Source organism: Misgurnus anguillicaudatus, chromosome 14, assembly GCF_027580225.2.
Source record: "Misgurnus anguillicaudatus chromosome 14, ASM2758022v2, whole genome shotgun sequence".
NCBI lineage: Eukaryota > Metazoa > Chordata > Actinopteri > Cypriniformes > Cobitidae > Misgurnus > Misgurnus anguillicaudatus.
This window is the reverse complement of record NC_073350.2, coordinates 16,476,468-16,497,526: the sequence shown is the minus strand read 5'-3', so window position 1 is coordinate 16,497,526 and position 21,059 is coordinate 16,476,468. Positions and strand designations below refer to the sequence as shown.

Here is a 21,059-nt window from a genome sequence, read left to right as displayed (position 1 = left end):
ATTCGATATCCGTTCGAATTTGATTTTTCTCAAAAGTGACAGCCCTACTTGTGACTCTTTCACTGCTTTTTTTGGAAAGTAGCAATACAGCTGATCTGTCTTTTATAAAACTGATAAAATAAAGACTCTTCTGAGATATTAAGGATGCAATACTACTCTAGGTACTCAAGATTTACATTTTCAGAAACAGTGTGTGTTATGTGACATTCAATGTCATAATGTCCATTGTCCAAGTTTATTTAATTTCAACCATGAGTTAAGTCATTTAGACCCCATCAGTAAAATTCAATGCACTCATGCTTTTAGTATCAGCTGACTCACTGGTTCCCGACAAATTATGAGTCACACACGTCTGAAAATGAAAACAGACCTTTACCTTTCTGGAAAAGAAAACATTCCCAAATACATAGCAGAGCCCATACGCTACTCGGATCAGACCATTCCACTTAACTGAGTAATCCACCAACTGGGCAGTTATCAAAGAAGTGGCAAAGAGTCCAACTATAACACTGCCAAGAGTTTCTTAGTACTGTGACTGAAATGGCACAAACAGTCTAGACAGCAATGATCACTTGAGCACTTAAGAAGGCTGACTATTTAATAAGTGTATAATAGAAGGTATGTGACCAAACCTAATAGATGTGCTGAGTGCCCAAAAAGCAAAGTGTTATTATTGATCCAGCCCAGTACCCAAATACCATCATCTCTATCATTATCAGACGTAGTGGTGGTGGTGTCGTACCCAGGATTTCATGTTGTTTACTGTGGCATCTGCTGGGCAGTGATGTAATAATACTATCATTTTAGCCATGGCTTTTTGGGATGGATATTGGATGGATAATCATCTAAGATGGTTTCTGAAGATGAACTATGTCTCTCTCTGTTTTACTCTCTGTATAATATGGACACTATTATAGAATTGTGAACAGGCATCTGAAGACGAACAACAGGAAACTCACACCACAAAAGCCAACCCAACAAGCTATTATGTGTGAGCATTCACATAAATACAAATGTGTTGGCACAGCAATAGTGTAACACTTTCTGCTCTTTTCAATACAATGAAAATGAATGAAAATCTACAGCATCCCATAAATGCATCCAGTATAATGTCTTCTTAAGCCATGCTATAGCTCTGTATGAGGAACCCTCACCATTCATCTTGTATCAAAGCTATGGTATGTAAATAAAAAAAATGTAAATGCTGCTGTGAATAACTCCTAGAGGAAATAAAGTCATACAGATTTTAAAAGACGCAAGGGATGACAAAACTATTCCTTTAAATTCATTCAAATTAGCCTTTAGATTACCCCTAGGAGCATCTGTTTAATACTAGAATAACAATCGCATTGCCTTTCATAAAGCAGACATTCTTTGCAATGCAACCATTTGCAAAACAAAACCAGAGATATTCAGCTTGGGAGATGAATATTTAACCACATGCCTAAATTCAGCCCTCATTCAACCACATACAGGCACACACTGGCATCTTTGAGCTTAAAGTCCCCTTGTAGTCAATAATTTTATCCCTTAAAACTCATCTTGGCGCATCAAAACAGCATGTAAAAACAGCATGTAAAATAGTTCTTGTGATAATAATTTCTTCATGCTTTAAAACTGCTTGAATGTATCTCTACACCCTTTCCTCATTTAGTCAACACGGACCTATGAATATGCAAATTAGTCCCCGCCTTCACTCAATCCTCAATCACATCTGCTCAGACCATAGATATATATGTATATAGATGTCACATTCACATTATATGTATATAGATCTCACTTTGTGACGTAGGAAATCGAGGCTATATCAAAATATTGCTGTCTGCCACAGGATGGCCTCTAATAGGCTGCTCTTATTGTCTATTCTGCTCCATTAAAAGCTGAGAACACAGAGATCCAGTGAGAGCGAGTTTTCCTGCCTGTCTCATTTTGTCTTTAATTACTGATAATGTTTTTTTAAAGGCTGCTCCGTATTATGACGCAGGGGGCACGGCTACACAAATGAAAGCAATCGAGAGAAAAAAATTGGTAAATCTGCATGCATGAAACCTGGGCAGCAAAGTGAAAGCGTGTTATTGATTAATCGTATTCAAAATTTAAGTTTTATATTTTATATTTATTATATAATTTATTATTATATTTTAGATTTTGATATATTTTATATTAAAAAGTAAATATTACTTTTTAATAATATAATATTATTATTAATTAGTATTAATAATAAATAATAATATTTTCCTTAGATGTATTGATCGCGATTAATCTTTTCACATTCTTAAATTTATATTTGGAAATAAATCATCATGGTTCAGGTGAACTCACAATGTCAGTTTACATAATTATGTGTTTGTCTGTCTGTTGTTTTGTACTAGTGTTCTGCAACTGTGGAAGTGGCTGGTAGGAGGGAAGAGTGGAGTGTATATCAGAAGAGGGTGACATCACTGACAAATGCCCCGCGTCCTCTAAATCCGAGCAACGAAAAGCCCTTCTCAATTCCTCCTGTGAGTACAACTGATGTGTTAGTTGTGACCTGGGCCCATCACAATCACTTGTTCTCTATGTGAGTTTCCGTAGTGTAGTGGTTATCACGTTCGCCTCACACGCGAAAGGTCCCCGGTTCGAAACCGGGCGGAAACATGTTTTTGGATTAAGCCCTGGTCTTAAATTAAACTGTCGGGACTGTGCTGTAAATGCTTAACTCTCCAGAAGTGTGAAGTCAGTGACAGACATTTTGGACAGTTTTAGCTGCAAATGTGAGTTGGTGTGGATCGTTGAACTGCAGATCATGTGACAAGGCTTACAGAAAGGGGTGGGTGTTGAACAGGAGCAGGGTTTCTGTAGTGTAGTGGTTATCACGTTCGCCTAACACGCGAAAGGTCCCCGGTTCGAGACCGGGCAGAAACATGCCTTTAGTGTTTTTTAAATGTTTCAAGTTCCACAATCTTTAGGAGCAAGAGATTAATGCTACAATGGCTTTACAATTTAAAGAAATTAAGATATTCCAGTAGAGCTCACAACCACAAAAGTGCACTGAGAATTCTTGTAATCGCCTTAAAATAAAAAAATACTAAACCATTTCTCACAATTCCTGTCCCCATGAACCCAAACACAAAGCCTAACATTGGTTTCAATAGAAATGTGATTGTTTTACTGCAGGGGGTTTCAAACGTTTTTGTCAGTCGAATCCCCTTGACCTAAACAATTTCAAAATAATAGCTTATTTATTGCACATTTAGAAAATGTACATGTTTTACTTCAAAAACATTTATTTTTCATATTTATTACACATTTATTACACATTTATATTGTTTTCTTTATTAGACCTTCATCTGGTAAAGTTCTTTTATTATCTGTTCATTTTACACGATTTCTCAGCTTTCAGATAAAATTTTATTAGTAAGTTTATTTAGATTTTTTTATTTTATATTTTAAAATTAGTTATTTACAATTTATTATTTAATTGTAATTCATTATTTTTTTCAACAACTCACGAACCCCCTGCAATTTCCTATTGCAAAATCCAAAAAGTAAAAATCCAAAAAGTAAAAGTAATCCAAAAATGTTTTTTCGCCTAGAAGACTTTATAGAAATCTGGCACCCTATTGAACGACGTTAAACTGAGAGAGTGTGCCGTTCACAAACACCAGAATGAACGAGTTCACAGTAACGTAATACAGTACGTTCAGTTCACATTCGCCCAAAATATGAACGAGTTCATGAACTTTCGTTCAATGAAGTCGTTCAGGCACAACACTGGCGATGTGAGATGGTGTGCTCCAGTGAGATGGGCGTCTCATCGATTAATCGTATACAAAATTAAAGTTTGTGTTTGCATAATATTTTTGTGTGTTTATTGTGTGTAATTATTATGTATATACAACTGATGTTAATATTAATTAATAATATTAATTTTTTATATTATATTATTAACATTTAATATTATTTTTTTATTATTTATATATAATATAATATATTGTATGTGATTGTATGTGATCGTGAATAATCTCTTGACATTCCTAAATTTAATATAAATTATTAATATTTGGAAATAAATCATCATGGTTCAGGCGAACTCACAATGTCAGTTTACATAATTGTGTGTTCACCTGTCTGTTGTTGTGTACTATTGTTCTGCAAGCTGTGGAAGTGGCTGGCAGGAGAGAAGAGTGGAGTGTTTATCAGAAGAGGGTGACGTCACTGACAAATTCCCCGCCTCCTCTTAACCCCGAGCAACAAAAAGCCCTCCTCAATCCCTCCTGTGAGTACAACTGTAACTTAGGCCCATAACAATGAATTAATTGACATCTGAGTTTCCGTAGTGTAGTGGTTATCACGTTCGCCTCACACGCGAAAGGTCCCCGGTTCGAAACCGGGCGGAAACATGATTTTGATTAAGCACAGAATATAAATTATTCTGTCAGGCTGTGCTCTAAATGCATAATTTTCAGAAAGTGTGAAGTCTCTGACAGACATTTTGGAAAGTTTTAGCTGCAAATGTGTGAATAAAGTTAGTGTGTATCATTGAACTGCAGATCATGTGACAAGGCTTACAGAAAGGGGTGGGTGTTCACCAGCAGCAGGGTTTCTGTAGTGTAGTGGTTATCACGTTCGCCTAACACGCGAAAGGTCCCCGGTTCGAGACCGGGCAGAAACATGCCTTTGGTGTTTTTTAAAAGGTTACAAGTTCCACATTCTTTAGGAGCAAGAGATTAATGCTACAATGGCTTTACAATTCTGCGTGTGTTAATTTGCCTACGTGGCTCTGACCTGCAACCACAAAAGTGCACTCACAACTGTTGAAATAAAAACACACAGATAAAAATTACTAAACCATTTCTCACAATTCCTGTCCTTTTAAAGCTTTACTTTGGTTTCGCTAGAAATGTGATTGTTTTACTGCAGGGGTTTTCAAACTTTTTTGTCAGTCGAATCCCCTTGACCTAAATAATTTCAAAATAATAGCTTATTTATTGCACATTTAGCAAATTTACATGTTTAATTTCAAAAACATTTATTTTTCGCATTTATTACACATTTATTAATTATTTATTACACATTTATATTGTTTTTGTTACCTTTATTGTACCTTCATCTGGTAAATTTATTTTATTTCACAAGACTTCTTTAAGATAAATCTTTGATGTCCCCATATTACATATGTGAAATTTCAGCACAAAATATCATATAGATAATTTATTATAGCATGTTAAAATTACCACTTTGTAGGTGTGAGCAAAACGTGCCATTTTTGGGTGTGTCCTTTTTAAATGCAAATGAGCTGATGAAATGCAAACACTGATCACCATGATGGTGGTTTGTTGAAATTGAAACTCAATAGTGCTATCAATTACTTTCTTTCTCTCTCTTTTACCAAAACTAAGTTGCTGGGTTGTTCTTTCTTACATTTTCAAGGTTTATAGAACCACTGGGGACCCAATTTTAGCACTTAAACATTTAAAAAGTAAGATTTTCATGATATGTCCTCTTTATTTTCAAACTTTGACATGACCTCACTTAGATATCAAGGTTATATTTTCACAGAACGTTCATTACATAATGTTGAATGAATTTAGGTAGAAAACAATAAATGACAAAAAATGAATTTAGCAGGGTTTTCACACGCAGGGTTGCATATAAGTTCCCCACCTAATAAAAATTTAAGATCAGACAGCTAGTTTCTTTTTTGACATTTTAGTAGCTTGAAAGACTCTAACAAGACTGCTTATACAGCAAAGCAGTATCCTGGTGGCATATCTCTGATGTTGCATTTACCAGCCATTAAGATGAGTAAGAATGATGAAATAGCACTATATGGGTAAATTACACCTCCTTGGGCAGTTAATATATGCAAACGTGGAGCACCTGATACACAAAGATCTTTATAGTCTGCATTAAAATATACCAATCCATTTACATTGTATTTATGCATTCGGCAGATGCTCTAGTCCATAGTGATTTAAAGTGCATTTAAGGTATACATTTATCTCTAGGTTAAATGCATTTCCTCATTAAACATCCAGTTACGCTATGAAATGTGTAAAATCTCCACGTGTGGTGTTTTAGGTTGACTTTAAAATAGCACCGTTTTACCATTGTTTAAGGTCTTGAAGGATTACTATCACCATAGACGACTCACTGTGCTTGTGCTAGCACAGGGAAATAATCAATGAGTTAACATGCAAAGCCATGCTGAACATATGGTCGCCCAAGCATCCAAAATGACACACTGCCAAACCAATCATTTCCACTCACTGCTGTGTGTGTGTGTGTGTGTGTGTGTGTGTGTGTGTGTGTGTGTTGGATTGACTCTAACTCTCTGAGCAGGAACTGAGGCAGATGAGATCCTTTGAGGGTTGAACCCGGTTGCTCTTATAAGCAGGAGGAATCATAAGGCTCCTGTTTCAAAAACGCACTGTTTAGCACATTCTTTCATTCACTGAATAATATGAGACAAACCCTTGAATCGAAACAGTGCCAAGTTGGAGGACACAAACATGTTGTGGTGTGCCTAACCACTGAGCCAAGAATAAAAAGTGTTGTTTTTGTGGAATGCCATTTTAAAGATCCAGCAGAACACTACAATGTTCAGACAAGACCAGAGATCACAGGAGTTTTTATCAAATAGTAATATTCTCACTTACAGTGCCTAGAGGTACAAAATGTTCAGAGTATAGAGTTGTGGCAGCAAATTAAGAAGATTTAGTGCTTCTGTGGTTTTCTATTCTTGTCAACCATTCAGAAGAATCTAGTCATTTTTGTGTGAAGCATATATGAGTCAAATTGTTAAACATCTTACCGTAGGTTTATGTGCGTGTTATTTACATAGTTGCGATTTTCTAGGCCGATATGACTAGGAACTATTCTCTCATTCTGGCGTAATAATCAAGGCCTTTGCTTCCGCAGAAGGCGCAATGATATTACGCAGCACCTGAAAGTAGTCCCCTTGGTAACTATCAATAGCAGGGGACTATTTTCAGGCACTGTGTAATATCATTGCGCCTCCTGCAGCCATGTTACAGCAGCAAAGTCCCTGATTATTACGCCAGAATGCGAGTATAGTTCCTAACCATATCAGCCTACAAAATCGCAACTTTAAATTTTCCGTCGGTCTTAGTACACAATGTAACTACAGAAGAGTCAAGTTTTAAATAGGAAAAATATCGAAACTCTTTTGTTATTTTTGAGCGCGATGCTAATGGTCTAATCAGATTTAAATGGATTATGCTAAGGTATGCTAAGAGTGTTACCGCCAGACCCGGACATCAGCTGAATGGTTTCCAAAATGGTAAGAATCAAATGCAACTCTAGGGGAGCTGGAAAATGAGCATATTTTCAAAAAAAGTGAAGTGTCCCTTTTAAAAATATCTTTTTATGCTTTATTTAAAGCAACGCGATGTAGTTTTTTACCTCTAAATAATGTCTCTAAAATTATTTCAGTGATTGATAGAACAACTTTTAACTAGACAAATTGTACTGTTGCTGCAACCTGAGCAGCCTCCTAGCTGCTACAAGCACACTCTGAAAGTGGCGGTGGAGGGTAGGAAACACAGCCCCGCCCCTCCCCGTCTGCAGAAGAGTGTCTGATACCAGGCACTGTTGCGCTTTTCAACCACATGGGGGAGCTGTAAGTAATTTTTACATGGAAACTACATAGTGTTGCTTTAATAACTAATACATTAAAATGAGTAATGATGTTATAACCATAGATATGTATAATAAAGGCTAGATGCGACTCTAACATCATCACCTGGCAGCCATCTTACCACAGGTTACTCGCCCACTCGTAGCATTGTGTTTAATGGAGCAGGTACTTTTAAATGACCATAACTTGCTCAATTTTCTGCCGATTTTCAAACGGTTTGGTTTCTTACAAACATAATTAAAGTTACTAATTCTGGATGCTTTAACATGAATCATGAAAGTTATTCATTAAGTATGCAGTGTCATAGGTACATCTCTGACGTTTATGACAAACCAAACCGTTTGAAAATCGGTAGAAAATTGAGCAAGTTATGGCCATTTAAAAGTACATGCTCCATTAAACGCAATGCTACGAGTGAGCAAGTGCCCTGTGGTAAGATGGCCGCCAAATGCAGATGTTCCACTCAATTGGCCAGCAGCACAAGCGGGACATCTAGCCTTTATTATACATATCTATGGTTATAACAATCTGCCTTATCAAGAAAACATCTTTGGTACCAATTAATTTTGTTTTATTTTTCTTAACGGGAATAAATATATCTTGCCTAAAATCATGAAAATATTTTGAAAATTAATCTTGAACATTACCGCTGCATAATGCACATGTAAAATAACCAACACACCTTCTTTCGTTAAAAATGTTTTGAGGCGCACTCTCTTTAAAATTGAATCAATTACTCTCCATACATAATTTATTTTATAAAACACTGTTGATATATGTATTCTAGAGGCTTAGACCTTTCCAACAATATATAGTTTGTTGTGATATACATAAAATTGATATGGAAAATATTGACGTAAAGTTAGGTGTCCCGTGAGCGGGACAGCGCCACTTAAGGAGTTAAGAATGCTTCATAACCTAAGCTAAAGAAGAAACATTTTCACAATCATTTTTAGCAAGATTTTTTTAAGCTATTGAACCATAATTGTAGCAAACGGGTGTGAAGATTTCACGATCTGGCTGAAAATGGCCGGCCTAGGGGTGTAACCAAGATGGCCGCCAAGCAAGTAGACGATTAAATCCAGACTCTGTGATTTTGTACATTTTGCATGGGAATCTCTCTGGACCAGGATTAAGGGAGTTGTTTCTGAGGGTTAATGCTTTGGTTCTCAGCCAAAACCCTGGGGCTGGTATGTTAATCTCTGTGTTGGTTCTCGTTCGCATGAATGGAGAAACCCATGTCATGAAAACACAACACACAGTATGAGTAAAGCCATACAGAGCTACCGACAACCAAGTGGTGGTGTAGTGATCTGAAAGTGACAGTATGTTGTGCAGTGTGTTTATATATATATATATATTAGTTCTTATTTCCCTGTGGTTTTAGCAAATTAATGTTAAAAGTCAAAAGCAATTGGCAAGAAAACTTCTGATCAGAATAACAGAGCTTGTGATAACACATGTGCTTGGCTTGTATTTAAAATAAATCATTTAAAAATAAATGATTCTCATTGGAACCCGTCAGCTGTGTAAATATGCAATACACACATCGCTGAGATGATCTGATGGGCTACTGTAGCGTTAACTTTGTGTGTAAATCATTGTGCTGATGTTTCCTTTGGAGCAGACTGACTAATGGTTTATATATCACATAGTGGTTTGGGCAGCATGCATGTTTCCTTTACAGAAATCAAATGGATAGGCTGGGAAACCTTGCAGTACAAAATGCGGTCAGCCTCTTCCTTTAGCTGTGTTCAAACCCATAAAAATGTGCACCAACAAAAAACACACACACCAAAAGCAGACATCACTGTCATTACAAGCGACACACTGCAAACAGTTTCCAATTTTATGCTTTGGAGTTGATTCATTGTGGATTCAGCCTTTAACGCCACAGTTTTTTTTTTATTCAACGTTGTCCTCACATCATCTCGCTGTGCACAAACACACCCAAGCCCAGTAGTCTCATTGTGAATGCCGCTTGTTATTTTGGCCGTTGTGCCTGTGATTGGGCAGTAGGTTAGCCGCAGAACTTTGGCTGGGTTCCCAGAATCCATTGCATTTACTGACATGTGCAGATATAAAAGCTGCTATGCCCTAGACCTAGACTGCATCTCCAGTATATACACTATGGCATTTTTAAAGTTCTTTGTCTATGCTGAAATGTTTTTGGTGAGCCTAGCAGCTGGTGTTTGTACCCGCATCAGCAGAATCTCAGCGGTCCCTGGCGTTCTCATATATTGCTTACTTTGAAATATACAAAAGCTAAACCAGAATTTATTTATTCTAATTTAAGCAACACAGAGGACGATGCTTTGCTGTAGTGTAGATCATATTCAGCTTGCAGCATGGGCGCAATAGACACTTCGGTCCATGGCACTAATGTCATTTTTAGCTTTATGCAAATGATATCACTAAAATACATTTTTGCTTTAATGAATATCATAAAGGAGACATGAAGGCGAGTTCTTCAGTAATTTTATTTTAATGAGCAAGACCTACGTGCCCTTACAGATCTTTGTCAGCTTATTAATGTTTTTATATGTAGAGAAAATGGTTGTTTGTGTAGTGTCCCTTTTCTTTTTTTGCGCTCTCTGGGATGTTGTGTTTCTTTATTAATGCGTTTTCTTCATCTGTAAATGAGAAGGGCATGCTGGACAGAGCTTTGGATCCAGGCCATTCACTGTTACATCCTGCCAGCTGAGGGACGCACTCCCCTCCCCTCCTGCTTTATTCTCTACAATAGACCTGTGACTAAAAACAGCCCAGCAGAGAGACAAACTTGCAAAGGACGTGTCGTACGTGCTGTAAGCAATAGGTGTAAGTTTAGGGACTTTGAAGGGAAGCGGATTGCCCTCCCAAATCAGCTAGTATTATACCTCATATGGGAAACATTGCTTATGATGGTCTTCATTGTAAATCGCTAGTGTAATGTAAAATCAACAACGATATAAATCAAATATTTGCATTGCTTAACAGCATATACATAAATATCATATTGAATATATGTATACTCTAAACAGTGAGTTGCTTTATCTCATGGTTGGTTTAAAAAATGTAGACAAACTTGCAACCAATACAACATAGAAAATTACCATATGGGTTAAAACAGCCCAGCACAGGTTAATTTAAAAAACTTTATTTGAAACAACCCAGCGTTTTAGGGTATCCAATGCTATCTCACAAAAATTTGTACATATTTTACGAGTTGGCTCATTCGTATTAATTCATACAATCACATTTGTAGATTTTTGTACGATTTGCCTTGACCCCTGTGACTTTAGGGGTTGGGTTTCGTTATTGTTTTTTTTTTCATAAGAATCATACGTTTTTGCACGAATAACTTTGTATGAATTCATATGAATTAGCCAACTCGTAAAATATGTACGAATTCTCGTGAGATCAGGCTGGAGTATCCACTTTGTACTGTATATTGAAAACACAGGTACTCTTGTGTAGCTCAGTGGTGGACCATTGTGTTAGCAGTTCAAAAAAATGCTATGTATAATAATGCACTGTAAGTCACTTTGGATAAAAGCGTCTACCAAACACATTAAAGGGACACTCCACTTTTTTTGAAAACAGGCTCGTTTCCCCGCTCCCCTAGAGAAACACTTGATTTTTACCGTTTTGGAATCCATTCAGCTGATCTCCGGGTCTGGCGCTACCACTTTTAGCATAGCTTAGCATAATCCATTGAATCTGATTAGACCATTAGCATCGCGGTCAAAAATGACCAAAGAGTTCCGATATTTTTTAATGATATTACGAAGTGCTCGAAAATAGTCCCCTGCTATTAAAAGTTACCAAGGGGACTATTTACGGGACTGCGTAATATCATTGCGCCTCCTGCAGCCTTGGTACGGCAGAAAAGTCCTTGATTATTACGCCAGAATGAAAGTATATTCCTAGCCATATCTGCTTAGAAAATCACAACTTTTAATTTTTCGTCGGTCTTAGTACACGATGTAACTACAGAAGAGTCAAGTTTTAAATAGGAAAATATCAAAACTCTTTGGTCATTTTTGATGTGATGCTTATGGTCTACTCAGATTCAATAGATTATGCTAAGCTATGCTAAAAGTGGTACCGCCAGACCCAGAGATCGGCTGAATGGATTCCAAAACGGTAAAAATCAAATGTTTAATAACTCTAGGGGAGCTGGAAAATGAGCATATTTTCAAAAAAAGATAACAGATACTTATGTTACAAGCAAATATCAACAATACAACTACTATTTTGAGTTATTACGAATTATAAGTTATTAAAGTGTAAACAAACTGGACTTAACGTAAAATATATTTTGACATTATATTTTTTACATGATGCATGAAAACAATTTGTGCTGTCCTACTTTTTCCACAAAGTCAGTTGACATAGTTACACACACAGTCAAAACAAATGTGACTTTGTTCGGAATTGTTCGCATTTTTAAAGTTGGCCAAAACATAAACGTTTCATAATCGCAACATTCTTGCAGTTAAAAATGAGTCCTGATTCATAGCCTCCCATAAAGTTCAAATAAGACCAACTGTGAGCCACTATCAGCTTGAAATCTGTTTTGTAAACAGTATTGTTTGCTTTTCTAAAAGACCAAATTAATATCTAAAAGGCAACTTTATGGTAATTCGCTGATGGAAAATAGAAGGAACGAAAACAATAACATGTAACCCTTGTGTTTTACATTTAACTCTGTTCCTCTAAATGCACCGAGCCAGTGAGCTGTACTGTTATGGCCCTTAGTGGTGGGTTATTTATAGCTGACTTTGCCAGCCAGCACCGGGTGTAATGTAAGGACACGTCCACAGAGCAGAGGGGTGATTAAATGTCTGAGTAATTGACAGAAACCCTGGAGGAAGTGAGGGAGTTAGAAAGGAGAGAGGCAGAGGAAAAACTAATTTGGTTTCTCCTACAGATCGGCAGATCTTCCTACTTACGTGTCTGTCCCCAGAGATCAACATCTCTTCATGCTGAACTGTAACCAAATGGCATGCTTTCGATTGGGCAAATACAGAGGGTTAGATGTGTAGTAAAGTCTCCAACAATCAGGTCTTCAACCGCCTGTCTTTCCTTTGACAGTGGATTGATCAATGTTTTTGACGTAAACCAAACTCTTCATGAAATCTCTGTGGATGTTGAGTCATTCATGTGCCAAGAATGTTAAAGCCAAGAACAATTTTTTGTGAGATATTTATAGTTTAAACACTTTTGTGTGCTAGCAGCAGTGCTGTGCTATGTGTTTCAGATGAGCTGATTGTGTAACTGTACAGTTATTATCAGTCGGATTTCACCAGCAGTGACAGGAGGCATATGGTGACCTCAGATTAGACAAGATACCCCTTTGCACATTTAAAGCCCCAACTGAAAAGATAAAAAGGCAGTTCTGAGCCAATAATAATAATAATAATAATAATAATAATAAATTGCTCTAAACTGGCCACCTAAAGCTGCTGGTGTCACACTGGAAACCAGTAACCTCAAACACCAATGGTACAGTTTAAAAATAAACCTCTTAAATGGTACAAAATTAGGTCCGTCTTACTGTAATCAACAAAGTTGTCCACAATTCAAGCACTCAGTGCAGCAGCATGCAACATGATGTGTGTTTCTATTTTCGTCACTCTTCACAGTTTATCCAGCCAGTTTATTTTCCCTGTCAGTGTGCAATTATTTTACTTATAAATATCACATGCATACATTTATATTAAATGAGTAAATAACGTCTGACCAGCAAATATATCTTACGACAAAGTAGTTTAAATATATTGCTTTTTGTGTTAAAATACTCTATGACATGAGTAAAGGCTCTCTCGGATACAACTTTTGATTTTAAAATTGTATTAGTAAATGATTAAATTAACATTAAGCTAATGCATTAACTCATTGTTAAGAAATACAACGTTATTGTAAGTGTTACCAAACTGTTTATATTTAAACTTCTTAAAATTTTGAGATAATTCCACTTAAAAATATTAGTTAATTAAAAAAAGTGTAAAAATTGTTGTGTCAACTTATATTGTTTAAGTTAAATAACTCAAACTTTTATGGCACCCAGATAACCTATTTTTTACAGTGTAAGATAAATAATATAATGTTGTAAATCTTTTTGCATAAAAAGTCTACTAAATGCCTAAATGTAAACTGTATACCAGTGGTCTCCAACATGTGAGTTGCCCGCCAAAGCACATTCTATTAATAACCTCAATTTTAATATTTATTTATTACATATTTTTATATTATCTTGGCTTCTTTTATATATGTTAAAGGGGTCATAGCGTGAAAATTATACTTTTTTCATGTTTAAGTGCTATAATTGGGTCCCCAGTTCTTCTATAAACCTAGAAAATGTGACAAAGCCATTTTCTGCAAGCATGTGAAAAATTAGGTCGTTCAGATTTCGCCTGTTTTGTGAGGTAGGTAGCAAGGCGAATTACAATAATACCGCCCCCTTTATCTGCACTATCCAACCACAGCACTGCCATTTAGTACAGAGAGAAAGAGAGAGAAAAGAAGGACTTGACAGCACAATTGAGTTTCAATTACAACAAACCACCATCATTGTGATCAGTGTTTGCATTTTATCAGCTCATTTGCATTTTAAATGACACACACAAAAACGGCACACTTTTGCTCAGGCCTACAAATTTGCAATTTTAACATGCTATTATAAATTATCTATACAGCAAAGATTTATTTTACATCTTAAAAATATCTTATAATATGACCCCTTTAACATTTTAAACAATGATAAAACATATCAACAAGTCAAATAAAATAAAATTAACAAGTAAAACAAAAACGTTTTCAGTAGACTATTGGGGCTTTTCCATTGCATAATACCCCATGGTTTGGTTTAGGTCGGGTCAGCTTACTTTTGGGGGCTTTTGCACTGGGTGCAGTACGTAGTACCCGATACTTTTTTAGTACCACCTCGGTTGGGGTTCCAAGTGAGCGAGCTGATGCCAAAATGTGGCGTGAAAACACTGTAGATCACTGATTGGTCTGAGAGAATCATCACTACCAGCGTTATTGATGTAATGTAAAAGATTAGCTTTACCTTCATGATAGCTTGCGCTGTCTCGAGTATACCTATTGTCATCTGTTCTTTGCTGTAAGTTTCCAAACTCCCTTGTAGCGATGAAAAACATCCACAGGTTGAGAAACAGGAACACGATAACAGTGTTTAACAATGCAGTTTGTGGCGACACATTCGCTATGTGCACGTCCTCATTTATGTTTGTACAGAAACTGTCATGTGAGACAGAGGTATTGATAAACGCGATGTGCATACATCTGTTTGTGGTGGCCAATTTTAATTTTGTGGCGGACTGAAAAATAAATGAATGTATAGGAATGTACAACGACGCTCTCACTTGTATGATGTCAAAAATAACAACACGCCTATAAACCCTCCCACTCTGAAGTGTTACTAAACTCAATAGAAAAGCTAACCTAGTCAAGGTGAGGTGAGCTGACCCGACCTGACCCAAACCGAGGGGTACTATGCAATGGAAAAGCGCCATATATTACAAAAAGTAGCCCTTCAGGTCACAAAAAGGTTAAAGACCCCTGCTGTATACAGTATTTGCATTTGTCGCTTGTGCCGATAGTCACCAAGTACACATTGAAATTAAGCTGTTGCTAGTCTCTGGCGGTGTGCATGCAGCATTAGAATAAACGTTATTGTCGGTTGTTGTAGAAATAGCTATCATTTTAGGAGTCTTTACACTCTTGGTGTGAATGGACCTTAAGAACAAACACTCAAATGTGCCTGGTTTGTTTCTGGGCAGGTTATGTTATAATATACAGTTATGTCACCCTTTCCTTCGGCAAAGACAATTTTGGGTTCTAGACGGGTTTTTTCTCTTGAGAGCAATTTGCTGAAGGATTGTGCAACTAAACGTCCGAGCACTCTTCACCTTGAGAAAAACCAATATGTCATGAATCATGCCCTGTCATTTTGACCAAAACTGCAATAATAACAGTCTAAATTTCACTGAGGACAAAGTGGAATATCTAAGCTCTTCAGTACAGCCTGTGTGTTCCCATGGTGCCCTCAGTAACTTCTGTGAAGAGAGAACAAGAGAGAAAGAGAGAGAAAAGTAAAAAGACCTCAGCAGGATCAATATCACTCAAAACTCTTTTATGATAGCAGGAAAAATGCCCTGGATCTGCCATGTGAAATGAGCTGCTTCCATATAAGCGTGCAGAGTCCCAGACACTTTCCTTCTGTCCTCCAGCTCTGAACTCTCGGAGGGATGTACCTTCTTAAAACTTCACATACGTACTTTAGGGACACCAAAGATTTATTTGACATCGTAAAAAAGTCTTATGAAATATTCCCTTTAAAAACTCACCTTGTAAATTACATAAATTTGTATGTGTGATGTGTCTAACATGATACGTGATATTTCTCGTTTGATTTCTTAAAGAGCCACACAGATCCAAAACCGAAACTGACCTTTATTGCAGAGTGTTATGTAGCTGTCCATCAATGTAAACAATGTGCAAAACCAAAAAGTGCACGATTAATAAAGTTATTGGTTTCAAAAGAAGGAAGTCGACTCTGAATCGCTGAAACGAGTCGTTATATGGATTGGACCTCCTGCCTAACTTTATCCACGTCACACAAACGCTTCCACGTCACAAGAGATACTAATCTCCGCCTACAGCCTTTCCCTGCGGGAGAAACGAAAACTATAACCTGCCCACAGCTAGTAAGTGTGTAAACATCATATCAAGCTGTGTTTTCAGTTTGTGTTGTTTTCACTACCAAAGGAGACTGTTTCAAGGAGGGATATACTAAACGTGTCTGGCTGTGAAGAATCAGTGGTTAAAATAAATTTTTAACGGAGGGATTTAGACGTTTGGCAATGAAAGATGGTTCAGTACCCACTTTATTTGGAACAACATGGGTCTCCTAACCACAACCTGTAAGTATGATTATAGCTACATACTTGCTTAAATAAGTGTAAAATGTTTATTGTCGTTTTTATTGCTTGGATAAATGATGAATGATATCGTTGTTTAAACTCTTAAAATACTGTCAGAGTCACGATAGCAAGCGGTTAACGTAACGCATGCTCACTTAGGGTTTTGCTATGACCCGGTTAGTTTACATAAATGCTTAAATGAGTGTAAAATGTTAGTTTTTATCGTCGTTTTAACTGCTTGGATTAATGATGAATGAGTTTGTTGTCAGAGAGTCATGTTAGCAAGCAGCTAGCGCATGTGCACTTACAGTTTGCTATGACCCGGTTAGCTTACATAAATGCTTAAATGAGTGTAAATTGTCAGTTTCTATCGTCATTTTTACTGCTTGGATTAATGATGAATGATGTTGTTGTTTAAACTCTTAATATACTGTCAGAGTCACGATAGCAAGCGGCTTATGCTGCACTTACGGGTTTCCTATGACCCGGTTAGTTTACATAAATGCTTAAATGAGTGTAAAATTGTTAGTTTCTATCGTCATTTTTATTGCTTGGATTAATGATGAATGATGTGTATTGATGTTGATAATGTCTTCTCAGTAAATTATGTTAGCACTATAGGTCAATACATGTTGCACTATTGTTGGTCTGTGGTCTGTGCGGAGACTGTGTCAGTTGACCAATCAGAGCAGAGTAGGCTACTGAAAGGTAGACTGAGTCGTTGAACGGCTTCACACGGATCGTTTGGGGATCTCTGAGAAATGTTAATAATTTTAAATTTATATTTTGAGAAAATTACAGTGTTTTTTGACCTTGCATGCATTTAAACCTGTTGTCCGGGACTTTTAAACAGTGAAAGGATGCTTAAAATTGTCATCTTACTGGCTCTTTAATTTCTTCAATAACAGATTTGTGCTTATTTTAGATTTTCATAGTCTCTCCCTTACCTCATTATATGTGTCATACTTCATCACACTGTGTAATTTTCTCACGTGTTATAAAAATAAGAGGTGCCAGCCATTGAGGTAATATCTTGCCATACGGCATCAAGATAAAAATACTTCATTTCCAGCCTGATCTCACGAGGATTCATACATATTTTACGGGATGGCTGATTTGTATGAAATCGTACGAAGTTAGTTGTGAAAAAAACAAAAACGAAACCCCACCCTTAACCCCACACCTAACCCCAATGTCACAAGGGTCAAGGCAAATCGTAAAAAATGTATGAATATGGTCGTACAAATTAATAAGTATAATAAAATACGTATGATTTGCCATGAGACAGCATTGTCATTTTTTATTTGGTGAATTTAAACTGAATGGAGCCAAAGAAACATTTTATTGCCTAAAAATATCTTCTTAGCTCCAGACCTAATATTGCTCTGTTACATTTTACTGACACTAAATCTAATTTTAACATTTCTACCAAAACTCTTGAAGTAGATAATTATATAGATATATCATAGTGCAGTTCTATGATGAAAAATAGCCACTTAATGTGCCTTTAGAAATTATATTTGAAATGACTTTTAAAGCTAGTCTCGCAGAGCCAGACATCCAGACTAGGGTGACCAGATGAGATTGGCTGAAATTCGGGACGGGGGTCTGACGTTACGGGGGTTGGGTGTTCATCCAATAATAGTTTAATTTATTTATTTTATTTAATATTAAAAGATAATGAATTTCAAACAGAACCAAGCAAATTATTATAAGTACCTATGCATAAATAAATTGATATAGTATGTTTAGAACTATTTTATACTTCATAGTTTTCTTTATTTTACTTAATAATAAAAGATAATGAATTTTAAACTGAAGTTACTTAACCAATCATATTTTTATTAATATAAGTACATACATTTATATAATACGTATAGAAGTATTTTTTTTAACACAGTGAGTGCCTCGCCACCAACCTGACTCCTTCACGCGACTGACTGTCACTGCCAGCACTTTAGCTGTCCTCGCGGTTGCTGCAACTTTCGCTCTCTTAATCTACTCTATAAAACAAAAAGGTCCTATTGTCTTGGAGCTGGACACACCAAAACTTTTAAACGCGGCTGAAAAAACCTTGAGGACGCCGAATGCCAGCTGTTTTTCAGCCAGGCGCTTTGGTAGCTGTGATACTTCAGCTGTGAGCCGGTTGGTTGGTGTGGTAATGTCCCGCCCCTCCTCCACTGTAATTGGACGGCCCTGTGAGAACTGACATTGACGAGCGGAGCGTTTCACTCAAAGTTTAATATTTTTGAACGCCGAGCATCGGGTTTCAGCGCGGAAAAAACCCGCTATCTGCTTGCTTATTTGAAATTGGAATCAATTGAAAACATGCGCCGGCCGCAGGCGTAAAAGCTTTGGTGTGTTCAGCCCCAGCTTCAGGATAATTTTCGGGACAATTAGAGCAGGATTCGGGATTCGGGACAGCAGCTTAGATTTCGGGACTGTCCCGAATTTTTCGGGACTTCTGGTCACCCTAATCCAGACTGATGGCAAAAGGTTTCAGCTAACGTCCACTGCAGTTTCATGGCCAAGGATAGGCCGTATGACTGACATGTAAAGCAACCAATCACAGTTTGACTTTGTTTCCAAATGCCTGTTAAAGAATGTGACACACATTCAGACTTTATCGTTATGTTATTGTTTGCATCAGTTTTGACTTAAAAACAAGAAATGCTTCCCAACACCTCCATGACTTCAGGTTCTGAATCCGTCTACCATCTCTAGGAGGTCGATCTGGAGATGAGAAAGTAGAGGCCACCAGCAGACAGGTGCAGAATGAAAGTGTGTCAGTGCTGTCCTGAAAACCCCTTTTATCTTGAGATGTATTTTCTCTCATCTCCTCTGTAGGAAGTCCTTTGGAGGTGGAGCAGTGTGATCTTGAGGTATTAACATTGAGCTAGACTCATCCTGTGCTCCCTGCAGTTTTAAAGCATCCATCTCTCTCCCCTGCAGAGCTATCAATAACCTGTTTGGCTGGAAATCAGAAGCTCTATGGCTGATGTAATGCAATGAAACATCCTTTTTGGCCAAAGGTTATGGAGACAAAGAAAAGACAGAGTTTGAGTTTTAACAAGGGACGTAAAAAGTGTAAAGAGTAATGTGTTAGTTATGCAAATTACGTAATCGACACGTAATATGTTAAATGTTCACCATTATATTAATGTTACTTTATCAGTTAAATGGACAGTAAGTAGGGTTTTAAGTGTTTTATTAATCAAAATCAATGTCTTTATTCATGCCCTCGTTGGTGTCAAATGACCTCTGCCAGTGATCTGACTTTTCTTTGTAAGCTTAGAATTTCTTCTCGTTACTTACATTGAACGGGGAAGTCCAAGGAGGTTTCCAAGTCGTACCGCCGTACTGATAAACTATAATAGCAGAGAGGGACAAAAAGCACTAGCCTACCAACGTGTTTTCACAACGCGTTTTCATTCAGAACACGTGAAACGGACAAGGAGATCAGTGATTACATAACGGCTACCGTAGTTGCAACACGCATTTGGAAAAGCGAGGCGCTAGAGAGCACTGTTCGTTTGAATGCAAAATACAATTTCACCACTAGATGGGGGTAAATCCTACTTATTGTCCCTTTAAGTAAAGGGGATTTATTTTTAATAACAATCGAACAGCAGATAGAAGAGTTTGCCTGGGAAATGATTTGCTTTTGAACAAACATTATGACCATCACATTTCTTTTGGCTTGTTTTTCTTGATTGTTTAAAATGTAAAAGCTTTGGCTGCTTAAGAACAGCTTATATCTGAAATTCCCAGACACAAAAGCATGCATTCATTTCCTAGTCAATATCCCAGATCGTGCAAACCCCTATATGACATGCATTCAGTTTCTGTAACTAAAACTGTGCAAAGTGATTTAAAAACATTGTTTAAAGTATGTTAACTTACTATTCCCGTTGTCTTTTTGAATAAAAATATACAGACATTTTTAGTTTAACCCAACGAGCGGAGACCAGTAGTTTGACTACACTGCAAAAACATTTTTTTGTTGAATCAACTCAGATTTACAAGTCATGTCAACTTATTATTTATTATTCAAGAGCTAAGCTGCTACAACATATAAAATGAAGTTGACTTTTTTCAACTATATTTTATAAGATATAACAACTAATATGCAGTTATAACAACTCATCTCTAGTCAAGATAAATAATAGTAAGTTGAAATGACTTGATTTCAACAAAAAAAATTTGAGGCAGCAAAAATTTTTTTACAATGTAGGTTTGTAGCCGGATCAACATATATAGTGTTCATTGAGATGGTGTGCTATAGCTATCCAGTCTCACAAAATTATGTACATATATAGTCACAAAAAAAAAATCTTTTTCGTGATACTGTCACGATTTCCGCGGTTTTTCGTGACCGTATCATGAATTTCTGTTTATGTGTCATTGTCACATATTGGTTACTCAACTGCTTTTTCCTATTTTCCAACAATTTTCGCTTTGGTTTAGGGTTAGATTTGGTGTTT

General features: G+C 36.8%; 1 long non-coding RNA gene and 4 other non-coding genes across 13 annotated transcripts in view; all 5 read left to right on the top strand.

Annotated features, from left to right (window-relative positions):
- The window catches only part of LOC129427520 (uncharacterized), a 93,184-nt gene that overhangs the window by 9,665 nt on the left and 62,460 nt on the right, over window positions 1-21,059 (top strand). For 8 of the 9 annotated variants that reach the window (XR_012373186.1, XR_012373190.1, XR_012373192.1 and 5 more), the window contains exons 2-3: window positions 2,373-2,501; window positions 4,139-4,258. This is a non-coding gene — a long non-coding RNA (uncharacterized lncRNA). The remainder of the gene's footprint in view (window positions 1-2,372; window positions 2,502-4,138; window positions 4,259-21,059) is intronic. The other variant, XR_012373191.1, reaches the window with a different exon arrangement.
- trnav-cac (transfer RNA valine (anticodon CAC)) lies at window positions 2,565-2,637 on the top strand. Its single transcript has one exon. It is a non-coding gene; the product is annotated as a tRNA-Val (tRNA).
- Window positions 2,832-2,904, top strand: trnav-aac (transfer RNA valine (anticodon AAC)). The gene has a single exon. It is a non-coding gene; the product is annotated as a tRNA-Val (tRNA).
- On the top strand, window positions 4,310-4,382 carry trnav-cac (transfer RNA valine (anticodon CAC)). The gene has a single exon. It is a non-coding gene; the product is annotated as a tRNA-Val (tRNA).
- Window positions 4,582-4,654, top strand: trnav-aac (transfer RNA valine (anticodon AAC)). The gene has a single exon. It is a non-coding gene; the product is annotated as a tRNA-Val (tRNA).